The 15936-nt window shown below is 46.4% G+C and overlaps 2 long non-coding RNA genes across 2 annotated transcripts; both read left to right on the top strand.

The window, feature by feature from the left end:
• Positions 1–2128: 2128 nt before the first annotated feature.
• On the top strand, positions 2129–3334 carry LOC116801051. Its single transcript, XR_004361745.1, has 3 exons — positions 2129–2885; positions 2952–3231; positions 3295–3334. It is a non-coding gene; the product is annotated as an uncharacterized LOC116801051 (long non-coding RNA).
• Positions 3335–9081: 5747 nt separating this feature from the next.
• LOC116801055 lies at positions 9082–10192 on the top strand. Its single transcript, XR_004361750.1, has 3 exons — positions 9082–9747; positions 9810–10089; positions 10153–10192. It is a non-coding gene; the product is annotated as an uncharacterized LOC116801055 (long non-coding RNA).
• Positions 10193–15936: the final 5744 nt, after the last annotated feature.

The following is a 15936-nucleotide window of genomic DNA, read 5'->3' as shown; positions in this document are numbered from 1 at the left end:
GAGACCACTGACGGACCTATTAAAAAAAGATGCCATTTTCAACATTGGACCAGTAGAGCAGCAGTCGGTGAATAAGCTGAAAGAGATTCTGGTAAACGAACCAGTATTGAGGATCTACTCACGAGAAGCAGAAACCGAACTTCATACAGATGCCTCTAAGGACGGGTTAGGAGCCGTTTTATTGCAGAAGTTCGAAGGCAGTTTTCACCCAGTCTGCTTTTGGAGCAGAAAAACTACAAAAGCCGAATCAAATCGTCATAGTTACTACCTTGAAGTAAAAGCCGCATACTTAGCTCTGAAAAAGTTCAGACACTATTTATTGGGAGTCCCTTTCAAGCTCGTCACGGACTGTGTCGCATTTAAACAGACAACAAAAAAAGCAGATGTCCCAAGAGAAGTTGGCCCATGGATTCTCTATATGCAGGATTTTAATTTTCAACCCGAACATCGTGCAGGAGAAAGAATGAGACACGTTGATTTTTTAAGCCGCCATCCCCAAGCATGCATGATGATAACATCCGAGTTGACAGCACGTATTAAAAAGTCGCAGCAGAACGATGATTCAATTAGAGCAATCCTGGAAATTCTAAAAGATCGTCTATTCCAACCCTACAAGCTAAAAGGTGGCCTGTTGTATAGTATGGTCAATGGCAATGAACTACTGGTTGTCCCTGCACTAATGGAGAGGGAGGTGATTCAAAGCGCACATGAAGTGGGCCATTTGTCGTTGCAAAAGACGATGCATAGCATACAGCAGCAATTTTTTATTCCTCATTTGGAATACAAGGTAAAAAAGCTAATTTCTAACTGTATAAAATGTATCATCCACAGCAAAAAGTTGGGAAAGCAGGAGGGATATCTAAATTGCATAGATAAAGGAGACGCACCGTTGCACACACTACACATCGATCATTTGGGGCCAATGGATTCATCGGCCAAACAGTATAAATACATTCTGGCAACAGTCGATGCGTTTTCAAAGTTTGTCTGGTTATTCCCAACCAAATCAACCGGACAGGAAGAAGTGGTCAAGAGGCTGACCGACTGGTCAAACATTTTTGGTTTCCCTAAGCGAATTGTTAGCGACAAAGGAACGGCCTTTACGAGTGGTGCGTTCGAACAATTTATGAGCAGCCATAACGTGGAACACGTCTGCACAACTACTGGAGTGGCCAGAGGCAACGGCCAGATAGAACGAGTAAATCGTTTAATTTTGGCAATAATACCAAAGCTGTCTTCAGACGAACCGTCGAAGTGGTACAAATATGTGCCTGAGGTACAAAAGGCGATCAACTGTCACGTGCATTCATCACTGAAGCTGTCACCATTTGAGGTCATGTTTGGCACCAAGATGTACACCCGAGTTGAGGATCGGTTACTGGAACTGCTCCAAGAAGAAGTGGTCTGTCAATTCAACGAGGACCGCTATGAGATGAGACAGCTGGTAAAACGCAACATCGAGCAGGCGCAGAAGGACTACAAGTGCAATTACGACAAAAAGCGCCGAGCTGAATACAAATACAAAGCAGATGATCTGGTTGCAATTAAAAGGACCCAATTTGTAGCTGGCCGCAAGATGGCAAGCGGGTATTTAGGTCCATACGAAGTCACAGGAGTCAAAGACAATGGCAGATATGACGTTAAAAAAGCAGCAAACGTCGAAGGACCCAATGTCACATCCACCAGCTGTGACAACATGAAGTTGTGGAAGTACATAGCCGAAAATGCAGACCTATTGTCATCCGGGTCGGATGATGATGATCAGGAGGGCCGAATGTAACATGGAGTAAGGCTGAAGGCTGGCAACAACCCGGTTGGCAGCGCTGTTGAGCAGCAACATGATTGTCGGAAATCGAAGTTATCGACAATCAGTCATCGAAGGAACGATCGCAAGGCAGCAGTGGAGTTGGGTGGAAGTCAGCGTAGCAGTCAGTCGAGTTCTCAGCAGCAGTCGTTCGGTCACAAACTAAGAATACTTTATATAATTACCGCATTTAGAATTAAACTAATAATTAAATTAATAATAATAAACAATCTTACATATATGTTCATATGAAGTATAATTAAAATATATATATATACATAATACTTTATATTTGTAAAAATTAAAACAAGATATGATATGATTACAACAAAGTAGGCTTTGGTATTTTGATTTAAATTTTTCTTTAACAAAGTAGGCATTGAACGAAATTTCAATCACAAGAGGCACGGACTCGCAAGCAAAACCCTCAGTTCTACTTTCGCTCCCAAGGGGAATACACAGCATTAAAAATTATAAACCAGTTCACCCAACATCAAAAAAGTTTTCAAATACTTTCGAGAACGGGCTGTATATTACTCAGCAACAGAAACGAAAATATACTCAGCAAAAGAAGTCCGAATCCATAATAGTGTGATGTCAAGGCGCATAAGTTGTGTGCATATGATGCAAAATACAATTGACATTCATAAGCAACGTTATGATTTATGAAACACAGTCAGAGTGCCCTGTATTCAATGAGAAGCAATTTAAAAGTGGTTCAAAACTGCGGCACGCCCACACTTTTGAACAATTTTTAAATTTTCCAATTTTTTTCAATAATATCTATCAATATCCCAGATTGATGCTTCTCTCTTTTTTCATGTCGATACAGGGTGCTGTATCTGTTTCATAAGTCATAAATTTTGTTTATGAGTGCAAATTAGTTTTAATACTATTTACACCTTTCAACGCCGTGGCATCACAATATTATGGATACGTACATATCTTTTGCCGACCCGTCCTTGGAAGGTGTTTAAGAACTATTTTGATGTTGGGTACACTGTTATATATTTTTGATTTTTTTTTTTTGGGTGTGTGAAAGGTGCAGAGCCGAGAAAAAAATTTGTGCAACTGATCTTTGGTGAGTACGGAACAACCTATACGTATTTCAGCCCAAAAGCAGCTAACCCTTTTTCACTAATTTTAGAATCAAGCAGACGCTGCCTGCTCCATATTTTGGGTTGATAAAATCGTACCTGGAAGGAAGGAGGTTCGCTGTGCGCTTTCATTCAGCAATTTCCACCGAGCACAACGTGGCAGCTGGTGTTCCACAAGGTAGTGTCCTCGGCCCCTTGCTCTACTGCCTGTATAGCCACGACATGCCGCAGCCAGATGTAAGCCTTTACGGGAAATCTATGTTGGCCCGATGGTCCAGATGCGACACAGCCGATGGTATCCAGGACTTTACATACCGGTTCTCGGAATGGGTAAGTCGCTGGAACATTGGCATCAATAGCAGTAAATCCAACAACGTCTGCTTTACTTTAAAGCGGAGAACGCCACCGCCCGTCTACATCGAGGAAGCCCCCGTACCACAGCCGAACGCAGCAAAGTTCCTTGGAGTGCTTCTGGATCGCAGACTCACCTTTTCCAAGCATGTGACCGACATCAGATCGCGCCTACGTGCTAAGGTGGCGAGGCACTACTGGCTACTTTGTTCGCGCAGTAAATTGTCGCTATCCAACAAGCTGGCAATTTACAAACAGATCTTAGCACCAAACTGGAAGTATGGGTGCCAAATCAAAAGGATCCAGGCTATTCAAAAACCCCGGCTGCGAGTGGTTTGTGCGAAACACCACCCTGCACGGAGACTTGAAACTCGCAACGGTATTTGACGAAATAAACCAGCACTCGAGCAGATACCATGACAGGCTGGAGCGCCACAGAAATCGGCTGGCCAGCGCTCTAAACAGATCTCGCCCACCAAGGAGGCTCAATAGAAGGCAACCGAGGGATCTCATTACCCGATCTCCTTTGACAAGGGTCAGCAGAAGCTGACGCTTATCCTAAATCCTATTTGTTATATGTGATTGCTATGTAATTGTAGTAAAATTACTGCAAATTTGAAAAAGCTAACTATAGTTAGCCGGCGAGCCCAAATGGGCTGAATTAATAGATAAGGACACAAAGGGGCTTCAAGACTTCCCCGTATGCCTTAATAAATAAATTAAATAAAAAAATAACTAATTTTAGCCAAGCTTAAATTCATTTTGTGCATTGTGGCCCGAAATTTTGGACGCATATACTAGATAGCTCATAGCTGCGCCAGGGAAATACTGAGTAGAGCAGCGGTCCCAGTACGCTGCCCTGCGGAACTCCAGCTCTCATGACACAGGGAGTCGAGTAGTAGTTTCTGACCCTGACCATGCATTTCCGATCTTCCAAGTATGATCTTAAAACTCCAATACGGTGCTGGGAATAACTTTTTAATTTTGCTGAGAAGGCCGTCATGCCAGACCCTATCGAATGCCTGTTGCATGTCAATGAACACAGCATTACAGTATTCCTTATCATCAAAGGCCTGAAGGATATGTTGTCCCTGACGAAATCCAAACTGATGATCCGGCAGGATACGACGCTCGGTCATAATGTCATCTAATCTGTTGGCAATCAGTCGTTCCCATAGCTTAGATAGCGAAGATAAAAGACTTATGGGTCGGTACGATTCACGGCTCTCTTCAGGTTTACCAGGCTTATGTATCATTAAGATTGCTGCCATTTTCCACTGTCTCTTTGTACTGTTCCGTTGTAGCGAATTGGAAGTGGGTGAACCTTGTCTCCACATGATTTGCAAAACAATTGGCCTGATCCTCTTCATTTTTAGCAAGTTCACCTCCCGGACACCTTATAGGAACCTGTCTAAACGGCTGTCTTTTAAGGGACTTGGTGCAATTCCATAGCGAGTATCCAGCATCCACTTGTAGTCCGTAGTAGCTAGTTTCTGCTCAAAAAAGTTGCTTCGTAGTTGCTTTGCAGCACGGTTCCATAAAAGTCGGTCCCAGGAATCTTGAGATCGGATTGCTCGCCTTCGGGAGAAGTAGAGACAGCCGCAGCCCTATGAATGCTTTCTGTTAGGTTGTCAACAGCCATTTCAATTTCCTCACCAGAATTAAGCATGGTGTTCAACGAAATAAGGCTCTCCAATTGTTGACTAAAGGCAAGGAGGTGACTAGCCTGGGACTTGGATTGACATGAGTACTATCTGTCTCAATGCTAATGATAAGAGGCAAATGATCAGAATCCAAGTCCCAGCTTTGTGTTATAGTTGCTAGGTGGTCTGGTATACCATGACCCTCTATGCAGGAGGGCGTATGGCTGTACACTTTTTTTTTAAGGGAACTAATTCTATTTATTAAGGTTTCAATAGGAATCGCGTTCAGTAATTCCTCTGAACATAACCTAATGTGTGATAAAGATAAATGAGACCAAGTGGTATCTTAATTATAAAGTACAAAAGAAAATGTAATATGTTATGTTATCCTCCGGGTAAGGAGATCGCTGGGATCAGCTAGGATAGTTGCTAGTCGGTTCGGGTGGGCCATAAGCCTGTCGGCATAACGGCTGCTGTGGAAATTAATCTGATCCCCAAGAAGGGTAACTTTCAGATCTCTTTCGATGACCATGTTCGTCACGTACCAGGGGAGCCCAGATGCGTGACGTGCAGCTCTCGACTGGACCACACGGAGCCTATTAAGCTGGGATTTGGCAGCAGTTCCCCACACCTGGATGGCATAACTCCACGTTGGAGCGAGAATGGCTTTGATTAAAAGAGCCTTTGAGCTCATTTGAAGTTTGCTGGAGTGGAAGAGCCAGTCGAGCTTTTTTAGCTTCGCCAGTGACTTAGATTTGACCGACGTGATGTGGGCCCTCCAGGTCAGTCTCCGATCTAGATGAACTCCTAGGTAGCAGTGCGAACTAGCATTGGTGATAGGGCTTCCATCGAAGGTCAGATCTGTGCAGGTTCCGGGTCGCTTCCATTGCCTTGGAAAGTGCCCTAGGCTTAGCATGGCATTAAAAATTTTTACTAAGGCTAGGACTCCTTTGCGTGGCAGAGACTTCGCTACACGGTTGTCGATGCTATCGTAACCAGGGGTTTTCTTGATGTGTAGCGCCTTCAGCAGCATCATGACTTCCTTCGGTGTGGTATGCCTAATGGGGCGAGCCGGTACAGTCGGAGCGTCCAGAAAGTTATTGATTTCTACGCGGTTTGAGTCGTCTGTTAGGTTAAAGGGCAAGAAGGTGGAGGTCAGGTGCAAAGCAAACGCCCTCGCTTTTTCATCGTCCGTCTTGAGCCAGAGGCCACTTTGACTCAGGACGGGAGATTGAAACATCGGCTGTCTCTTGATATTTCTTGTGAGCCTCCATAACGAGAAGTTGCTGTTGTTATCTGGGCCAGTACCCTCCAGCAGGGTATCCAGATTTTCTCGTCGGGTCCTGGCTAGCAATGCAGTCTGTTTGTGGTACTAGAGTATAGCTGCTTGATGCTTGGATCTCCTGTGGCGATATACCGTCTCCTGAGGCGCCTTTTGTGGCTGCAGCTCCCTAGCCTCCAAGCTCAAGATGGGAGCCCTCCTTGCGGTCGTGTGACGAGCTTGATGTGGGGGAGGTGTGGCCCTCCGTGCTGCTTCCGCGATTGTATCTACGAGGTAATCTACATATGCTTCCAGACTATTGCAGGTGTCAATGGGGATGTTGAGATCAACTGTGGCCTCGATGTGCTCCTTGAAGGCCACAGTATTTGCAGTAGGTGACAGCATTTTAGTGACACCTTTGAATAGCTGGGCGTCTTCATCCAGCACAAACAGCAGGGGGAGATGGTCAGACGACAGTTCTGTCAGGGTTTGCACGTTGATTTCTTGCTGTCTGAATCCTTTGGAGATCCCGAAATCGATGGCACTTGGAGTGACACTTGTTCGAAAGGGATAGCAAGTAGCTTCTCCAGTTGCAACGATGTCGATACCTTTGCCCGCCAGAGCGGAGAACAGCACCCTGCCTCTAGTGCAGTTCCCCTGCCGCTAGGAACTTAGTGGCAAATTGAGCGATGATCAGCTCAACGTCAGCCTCCGTCCACCTGAGGTTAGGAGGGCAGTATACTGAGGCAATGTTAAAAGTACCCCTGCTTGCCGTCAGCTGAATAACTGCTGCCTGGATGTGATTTTCCGACAGGGTGGAGAAGAGTTGATGGGAGATGAGTGATCTAATAAGGATCGCCGCACCTCCGCGTTTGCTGTCATCCGGGTGGTTGGCAGTGTGGAGGGTAAAGCCAGGAACTCTGAAAGTGGACCGGGAAACGAAATGGGTTTCCGACAGCAGGAGGATGTCGATTTCGTGAAGCTCGATGAAGGCGAGGATCTCATTGGTCTTCGAGGAGGCCCCATTGGCATTCCAAGCTGCTATCTTAAGAGGACCCATTTTGAGCAGATGGAGGGAAGGTGCGATTTTGCAGGAGCAGTTGCATTAGTGTTTCAACTAGTGACATCATCCTGTCAAGCCTAGAAAACAGCTGTTCCAGCTTGGACTCAAGGTTGGCGCTTGCAGGGGGGACAGTAACGGCAGGCTTGGCGACGGGCTGACTTCCTCTGACTATACTAGCAAAGGAAGGCTTTCCAGACATGTGGACTGGTGGACTAGGTTGGTGTACTCTTCTTGCAGGACCAGAAACAGAGGGTTCATTGACTTTCCGTTGATGTTTGCGGTTAGAAGCCTCTAGCAGGTATTTTTTGCAACCTTTAAAGTTGGCTGCATGGGGGCCGCCACAGTGAAAACAGAATCTGGCCTCGTCCTGTTCCAACTTGCACTCTGCAGTGGGGTGATTTTCTCCGCATTCTCTGCATATATAGTGCCGAGAACAATATGCCTTGGTATGACCATAGCCTTGGCACCTGTGGCATTGAATCGGTTCCGATTGCTTACGGGGTTTCTCCCAAGTTACCCTGTGCCTGCAGACAATCGGAATGCCCTTTACTTGGTTGTTGTTCTCAGCTTTTTTGAGGTCAATGAACCTCATATTAAGAGGAAGAGAGGTAGCCTTGTTGCGCGGAGTATAAATCCGTACAACGTTATGTCCTTCGTTCTGGAGGGCTGCGATGATATCCTCCGATGGGACTCCGTGGTGAATATTGCGCATGACAATCTTGTAGGGTAGGTCCTCCGGTAGCTGATGGTGATGGAAAAGGGATCCTTTGTCGAGAAAGTGCCGGGCCACCAGCCTGTAGCTTTCTGGGGAGTTGCACTGAACAGCGCAATCTCCCGAATTCAGGGCCTTGATTGTATAGGAGTCTCCCACAAGAGAGTCCAGCTCGCCGCGAAATGATGTGAAGTTCACCACATTGGGAAACATCATTCTAGGTACCTTAGAGTGACGGCTTGATTTCGGGGCTGGTACAGTTTGGTGAGCACCTTTCAGCTGTTGTTTTTGTCCTGCTTTCCTTGCGGCACGGTTGAGGGCGGTATCCGAGGAGCATGGCTCGTCGTTGTCACTCGAAGATACCTCGCCCAGGACCATATCTTCCTCGTCGCTAAGGGCTTGGAAGCGATTGGCAGTGATGTTTGCCGGCTTATCAGACGCCACCTTTTTTACCATTTTAGGGGAGAGGACCGCACCTGCTCTCTTTATAATTCCTCTATTCCTAGATTTAAAGGAGACATCCTGCCAGTCGGTGGCAGATTGTGGCTTCGCAATTGAGCTGACAGATGCACTGTTGTGAGTTGTACTGGCGGCAGTAGAGCATACGTTGCCGCTCAAGGAGGAGGTGAATATGTACGCAGACGAGATAGTCGAGCTGGTGGTGGTCAGTGTGAAGGTCGAGCTGCAGTAGGTATTAGAAATACTGGTAGTAGCGAAGGCTGGATCTTCACTTTGCCAGCTCTTTGTCAATTGCTTCCGTATTTCTTTAGGGCCAGCGCCAGCAATTAGCTTCATCGACTCATAATCGATAGATTTTTGCTGTGGATCGTTATCCATATTCAAAAACCAGCTAAAAACTTACAGTTCAAGCAGCAGAGTGTCTAAGACAAGCGACCGCGTGGCCGCTGGGCAGCGGAGCCCCACTTCGTGCAAACAAATTCACAGTCTTTATTATAAGTTAAAGACGTTAAGATCCACTACAATATCACTGATAGCAACTTAAGGGTCACGCTTCCTTCTGCCTGTTATATACTTTTCGAAGAATCTAGAACACCCTTCTTTTACAACAAAGTAGGCTTTGGTATTTTGATTTAAATTTTTCTTTAACAAAGTAGGCATTGAACGAATTTTCAATAACAAGAGGCACGGACTCGCAAGCAAAACCCTCAGTTCTACTTTCGCTCCCAAGGGGAATACACAGCATTAAAAATTATAAACCAGTTCACCCAACATTAAAAAAGTTTTCAAAACACTTTCGAGAACGGGCTGTATGTTACTCAGCAACAGAAACGAAAATATACTCAGCAAAAGAAGTCCGAATCCATAATAGTGTGATGTCAAGGCGCATAAGTTGTGTGCATATGATGCAAAATACAATTGACATTCATAAGCAAGTTTATGATTTATGAAACACAGAGTGCCCTGTATTCAATGAGAAGCAATTTAAAAGTGGTTCAAAACTGCGGCACGCCCACACTTTTGAACAATTTTTAAATTTTCCAATTTTTTTCAATAATATCTATCAATATCCCAGATTGATGCTTCTCTCTTTTTTCATGTCGATACAGGGTGCTGTATCTGTTTCATAAGTCATAAATTTTGTTTATGAGTGCAAATTAGTTTTAATACTATTTACACCTTTCAACGCCGTGGCATCACAATATTATGGATACGTACATATCTTTTGCCGACCCGTCCTTGGAAGGTGTTTAAGAACTATTTTGATGTTGGGTACACTGTTATATATTTTTTGACTTTTTTTTGGGTGTGTGAAAGTTGCAGAGCCGAGAAATAAATTTGTGCAACTGATCTTTGAGTACGGAACAACCTATACGTATTTCAGCCCAAAAGCAGCTAACCCTTTTTCACTAATTTTAGAATCAAGCAGACGCTGCCTGCTCCATATTTTGGGTTGATAAAATCGTACCTGGAAGGAAGGAGGTTCGCTGTGCGCTTTCATTCAGCAATTTCCACCGAGCACAACGTGCCAGCTGGTGTTCCACAAGGTAGTGTCCTCGGCCCCTTGCTCTACTGCCTGTATAGCCACGACATGCCGCAGCCAGATGTAAGCCTTTACGGGAAATCTATGTTGGCCCGATGGTCCAGATGCGACGCAGCCGATGGTATCCAGGACTTTACATACCGGTTCTCGGAATGGGTAAGTCGCTGGAACATTGGCATCAATAGCAGTAAATCCAACAACGTCTGCTTTACTTTAAAGCGGAGAACGCCACCGCCCGTCTACATCGAGGAAGCCCCCGTACCACAGCCGAACGCAGCAAAGTTCCTTGGAGTGCTTCTGGATCGCAGACTCACCTTTTCCAAGCATGTGACCGACATCAGATCGCGCCTACGTGCTAAGGTGGCGAGGCACTACTGGCTACTTTGTTCGCGCAGTAAATTGTCGCTATCCAACAAGCTGGCAATTTACAAACAGATCTTAGCACCAAACTGGAAGTATGGGTGCCAAATCAAAAGGATCCAGGCTATTCAAAAACCCCGGCTGCGAGTGGTTTGTGCGAAACACCACCCTGCACGGAGACTTGAAACTCGCAACGGTATTTGACGAAATAAACCAGCACTCGAGCAGATACCATGACAGGCTGGAGCGCCACAGAAATCGGCTGGCCAGCGCTCTAAACAGATCTCGCCCACCAAGGAGGCTCAATAGAAGGCAACCGAGGGATCTCATTACCCGATCTCCTTTGACAAGGGTCAGCAGAAGCTGACGCTTATCCTAAATCCTATTTGTTATATGTGATTGCTATGTAATTGTAGTAAAATTACTGTAAATTTGAAAAAGCTAACTATAGTTAGCCGGCGAGCCCAAATGGGCTGAATTAATAGATAAGGACACAAAGGGGCTTCAAGACTTCCCCGTATGCCTTAATAAATAAATTAAATAAAAAAATAACTAATTTTAGCCAAGCTTAAATTCATTTTGTGCATTGTGGCCCGAAATTTTGGACGCATATACTAGATAGCTCATAGCTGCGCCAGGGAAATACTGAGTAGAGCAGCGGTCCCAGTACGCTGCCCTGCGGAACTCCAGCTCTCATGACACAGGGAGTCGAGTAGTAGTTTCTGACCCTGACCATGCATTTCCGATCTTCCAAGTATGATCTTAAAACTCCAATACGGTGCTGGGAATAACTTTTTAATTTTGCTGAGAAGGCCGTCATGACAGACCCTATCGAATGCCTGTTGCATGTCAATGAACACAGCATTACAGTATTCCTTATCATCAAAGGCCTGAAGGATATGTTGTCCCTGACGAAATCCAAACTGATGATCCGGCAGGATACGACGCTCGGTCATAATGTCATCTAATCTGTTGGCAATCAGTCGTTCCCATAGCTTAGATAGCGAAGATAAAAGACTTATGGGTCGGTACGATTCACGGCTCTCTTCAGGTTTACCAGGCTTATGTATCATTAAGATTGCTGCCATTTTCCACTGTCTCTTTGTACTGTTCCGTTGTAGCGAATTGGAAGTGGGTGAACCTTGTCTCCACATGATTTGCAAAACAATTGGCCTGATCCTCTTCATTTTTAGCAAGTTCACCTCCCGGACACCTTATAGGAACCTGTCTAAACGGCTGTCTTTTAAGGGACTTGGTGCAATTCCATAGCGAGTATCCAGCATCCACTGTGTAGTCCGTAGTAGCTAGTTTCTGCTCAAAAAAGTTGCTTCGTAGTTGCTTTGCAGCACGGTTCCATAAAAGTCGGTCCCAGGAATCTTGAGATCGGATTGCTCGCCTTCGGGAGAAGTAGAGACAGCCGCAGCCCTATGAATGCTTTCTGTTAGGTTGTCAACAGCCATTTCAATTTCCTCACCAGAATTAAGCATGGTGTTCAACGAAATAAGGCTCTCCAATTGTTGACTAAAGGCAAGGAGGTGACTAGCCTGGGACTTGGATTGACATGAGTACTATCTGTCTCAATGCTAATGATAAGAGGCAAATGATCAGAATCCAAGTCCCAGCTTTGTGTTATAGTTGCTAGGTGGTCTGGTATACCATGACCCTCTATGCAGGGCGTATGGCTGTACACTTTTTTTTTAAGGGAACTAATTCTATTTATTAAGGTTTCAATAGGAATCGTTCAGTAATTCCTCTGAACATAACCTAATGTGTGATAAAGATAAATGAGACCAAGTGGTATCTTAATTATAAAGTACAAAAGAAAGAAAAATCTAGTCTAGTTATCAATTATTTAAAATGTAATATGTTATATTATCCTCCGGGTAAGGAGATCGCTGGGATCAGCTAGGATAGTTGCTAGTCGGTTCGGGTGGGCCATAAGCCCATGGCATAACTCCACGTTGGAGCGAGAATGTCTTTGATTAAAAGAGCCTTAGAGCTCATTTGAAGTTTGATGGAGTGGAAGAGCCAGTCGAGCTTTTTTAGCTTCGCCAGTGACTTAGATTTGACCAACGTGATGTGGGCCCTCCAGGTCAGTCTTCGATCTAGATGAACTCCTAGGTAGCAGTGCGAACTAGCATTGGTGATAGGGCTTCCATCGAAGGTCAGATCTGTGCAGGTTCCGGGTCGCAGGGAAAAAGTTACACAGGCTGACTTTGAGGAGTTAATGGCCACATTCCATTTGGCAGTCCATTTTTCGATTGCGTGCAGCCATTCCTGGACTGCGTTGGAGGCAGTTTGCAGTGAAGGATGAGACGCCAGCATGGCAGTGTCTCGGCGTAAGTGGCCAGGAGCAGCTGAGCCGGGGGGACTTCGGCGTTGTTTGCGGGAGATGGCATGTCAGCAGTGTACAGGGTGTATAGGAAGGGCCCAAGAACACTTCCCTGTGGAACTCCTGCGTGAATCTCTTCCAGGCTGGATGGAGCATCACGAACTGCAACGTCGAACGTCCGATTAGAGATGAACGATCTCAGGATGGCATAGTAGGGAGCAGGAAGGAGAGCTTTCATCTTGTATAGAAGGCCCTCATGCCACACCTTGTCAAACGCTTGCTTCACGTCTAGAAAGACGCCGACCGTTTAGAGTTTGTGCTCGAAGCCATGCGTCACCTGGTTCACCAGTCGATGTATTTGTTCAGGGCAGCCGTGGGACTTCCTGAAACCAAATTGGTGTGGAGGTATGTGGTTCACTACTTGCGGCAGTTCCATCAGGCGGGCTAAGAGTATTCTCTCAAAAATCTTAGAGAATGTTGATAGCAGGCTGATTGGGCGATATGCATCGATCTGCGTTGGCGGCTTTCCGGCTTTAGGTATCATGATGATACGTGCTCGCTTCCATTGCCTTGGAAAGTGCCCTAGGCTTAGCATGGCATTAAAAATTTTTACTAAGGCTAGGACTCCTTTGCGTGGCAGAGACTTCGCTGCACGGTTGTCGATGCTATCGTAACCAGGGGTTTTCTTGATGTGTAGCGCCTTCAGCAGCATCATGACTTCCTTCGGTGTGGTATGCCTAATGGGGCGAGCCGGTACAGTCGGAGCGTCCAGAAAGTTATTGATTTCTACGCGGTTTGAGTCGTCTGTTAGGTTAAAGGGCAAGAAGGTGGAGGTCAGGTGCAAAGCAAACGCCCTCGCTTTTTCATCGTCCGTCTTGAGCCAGAGGCCACTTTGACTCAGGACGGGAGATTGAAACATCGGCTGTCTCTTGATATTTCTTGTGAGCCTCCATAACGAGAAGTTGCTGTCGTTATCTGGGCCAGTACCCTCCAGCAGGGTATCCAGATTTTCTCGTCGGGTCCTGGCTAGCAAACGATGCAGTCTGTTTGTGGTACTAGAGTATAGCTGCTTGATGCTTGGATCTCCTGTGGCGATATACCGTCTCCTGAGGCGCCTTTTGTGGGAGAGCAGCTCCCTAGCCTCCAAGCTCAAGATGGGAGCCCTCCTTGCGGTCGTGTGACGAGCTTGATGTGGGGGAGGTGTGGCCCTCCGTGCTGCTTCCGCGATTGTATCTACGAGGTAATCTACATATGCTTCCAGACTATTGCAGGTGTCAATGGGGATGTTGAGATCAACTGTGGCCTCGATGTGCTCCTTGAAGGCCACAGTATTTGCAGTAGGTGACAGCATTTTAGTGACACCTTTGAATAGCTGGGCGTCTTCATCCAGCACAAACAGCAGGGGGAGATGGTCAGACGACAGTTCTGTCAGGGTTTGCACGTTGATTTCTTGCTGTCTGAATCCTTTGGAGATCCCGAAATCGATGGCACTTGGAGTGACACTTGTTCGAAAGGGATAGCAAGTAGCTTCTCCAGTTGCAACGATGTCGATACCTTTGCCCGCCAGAGCGGAGAACAGCACCCTGCCTCTAGTGCAGTTCCCCTGCCGCTAGGAACTTAGTGGCAAATTGAGCGATGATCAGCTCAACGTCAGCCTCCGTCCACCTGAGGTTAGGAGGGCAGTATACTGAGGCAATGTTAAAAGTACCCCTGCTTGCCGTCAGCTGGATAACTGCTGCCTGGATGTGATTTTCCGACAGGGTGGAGAAGAGTTGATGGGAGATGAGTGATCTAATAAGGATCGCCGCACCTCCGCGTTTGCTGTCATCCGGGTGGTTGGCAGTGTGGAGGGTAAAGCCAGGAACTCTGAAAGTGGACCGGGAAACGAAATGGGTTTCCGACAGCAGGAGGATGTCGATTTCGTGAAGCTCGATGAAGGCGAGGATCTCATTGGTCTTCGAGGAGGCCCCATTGGCATTCCAAGCTGCTATCTTAAGAGGACCCATTTTGAGCAGATGGAGGGAAGGTGCGATTTTGCAGGAGCAGTTGCATTAGTGTTTCAACTAGTGACATCATCCTGTCAAGCCTAGAAAACAGCTGTTCCAGCTTGGACTCAAGGTTGGCGCTTGCAGGGGGGACAGTAACGGCAGGCTTGGCGACGGGCTGACTTCCTCTGACTATACTAGCAAAGGAAGGCTTTCCAGACATGTGGACTGGTGGACTAGGTTGGTGTACTCTTCTTGCAGGACCAGAAACAGAGGGTTCATTGACTTTCCGTTGATGTTTGCGGTTAGAAGCCTCTAGCAGGTATTTTTTGCAACCTTTAAAGTTGGCTGCATGGGGGCCGCCACAGTGAAAACAGAATCTGGCCTCGTCCTGTTCCAACTTGCACTCTGCAGTGGGGTGATTTTCTCCGCATTCTCTGCATATATAGTGCCGAGAACAATATGCCTTGGTATGACCATAGCCTTGGCACCTGTGGCATTGAATCGGTTCCGATTGCTTACGGGGTTTCTCCCAAGTTACCCTGTGCCTGCAGACAATCGGAATGCCCTTTACTTGGTTGTTGTTCTCAGCTTTTTTGAGGTCAATGAACCTCATATTAAGAGGAAGAGAGGTAGCCTTGTTGCGCGGAGTATAAATCCGTACAACGTTATGTCCTTCGTTCTGGAGGGCTGCGATGATATCCTCCGATGGGACTCCGTGGTGAATATTGCGCATGACAATCTTGTAGGGTCGGTCCTCCGGTAGCTGATGGTGATGGAAAAGGGATCCTTTGTCGAGAAAGTGCCGGGCCACCAGCCTGTAGCTTTCTGGGGAGTTGCACTGAACAGCGCAATCTCCCGAATTCAGGGCCTTGATTGTATAGGAGTCTCCCACAAGAGAGTCCAGCTCGCCGCGAAATGATGTGAAGTTCACCACATTGGGAAACATCATTCTAGGTACCTTAGAGTGACGGCTTGATTTCGGGGCTGGTACAGTTTGGTGAGCACCTTTCAGCTGTTGTTTTTGTCCTGCTTTCCTTGCGGCACGGTTGAGGGCGGTATCCGAGGAGCATGGCTCGTCGTTGTCACTCGAAGATACCTCGCCCAGGACCATATCTTCCTCGTCGCTAAGGGCTTGGAAGCGATTGGCAGTGATGTTTGCCGGCTTATCAGACGCCACCTTTTTTACCATTTTAGGGGAGAGGACCGCACCTGCTCTCTTTATAATTCCTCTATTCCTAGATTTAAAGGAGACATCCTGCCAGTCGGTGGCAGATTGTGGCTTCGCAATTGAGCTGACAGATGCACTGTTGTGAGTTGTACTGG

The sequence above is a fragment of the Drosophila sechellia genome, chromosome 3L (genome assembly GCF_004382195.2).
Source record: "Drosophila sechellia strain sech25 chromosome 3L, ASM438219v1, whole genome shotgun sequence".
NCBI classification, from domain to species: Eukaryota; Metazoa; Arthropoda; class Insecta; order Diptera; family Drosophilidae; genus Drosophila; species Drosophila sechellia.
This window is presented reverse-complemented; position numbering and strand designations above follow the sequence as displayed.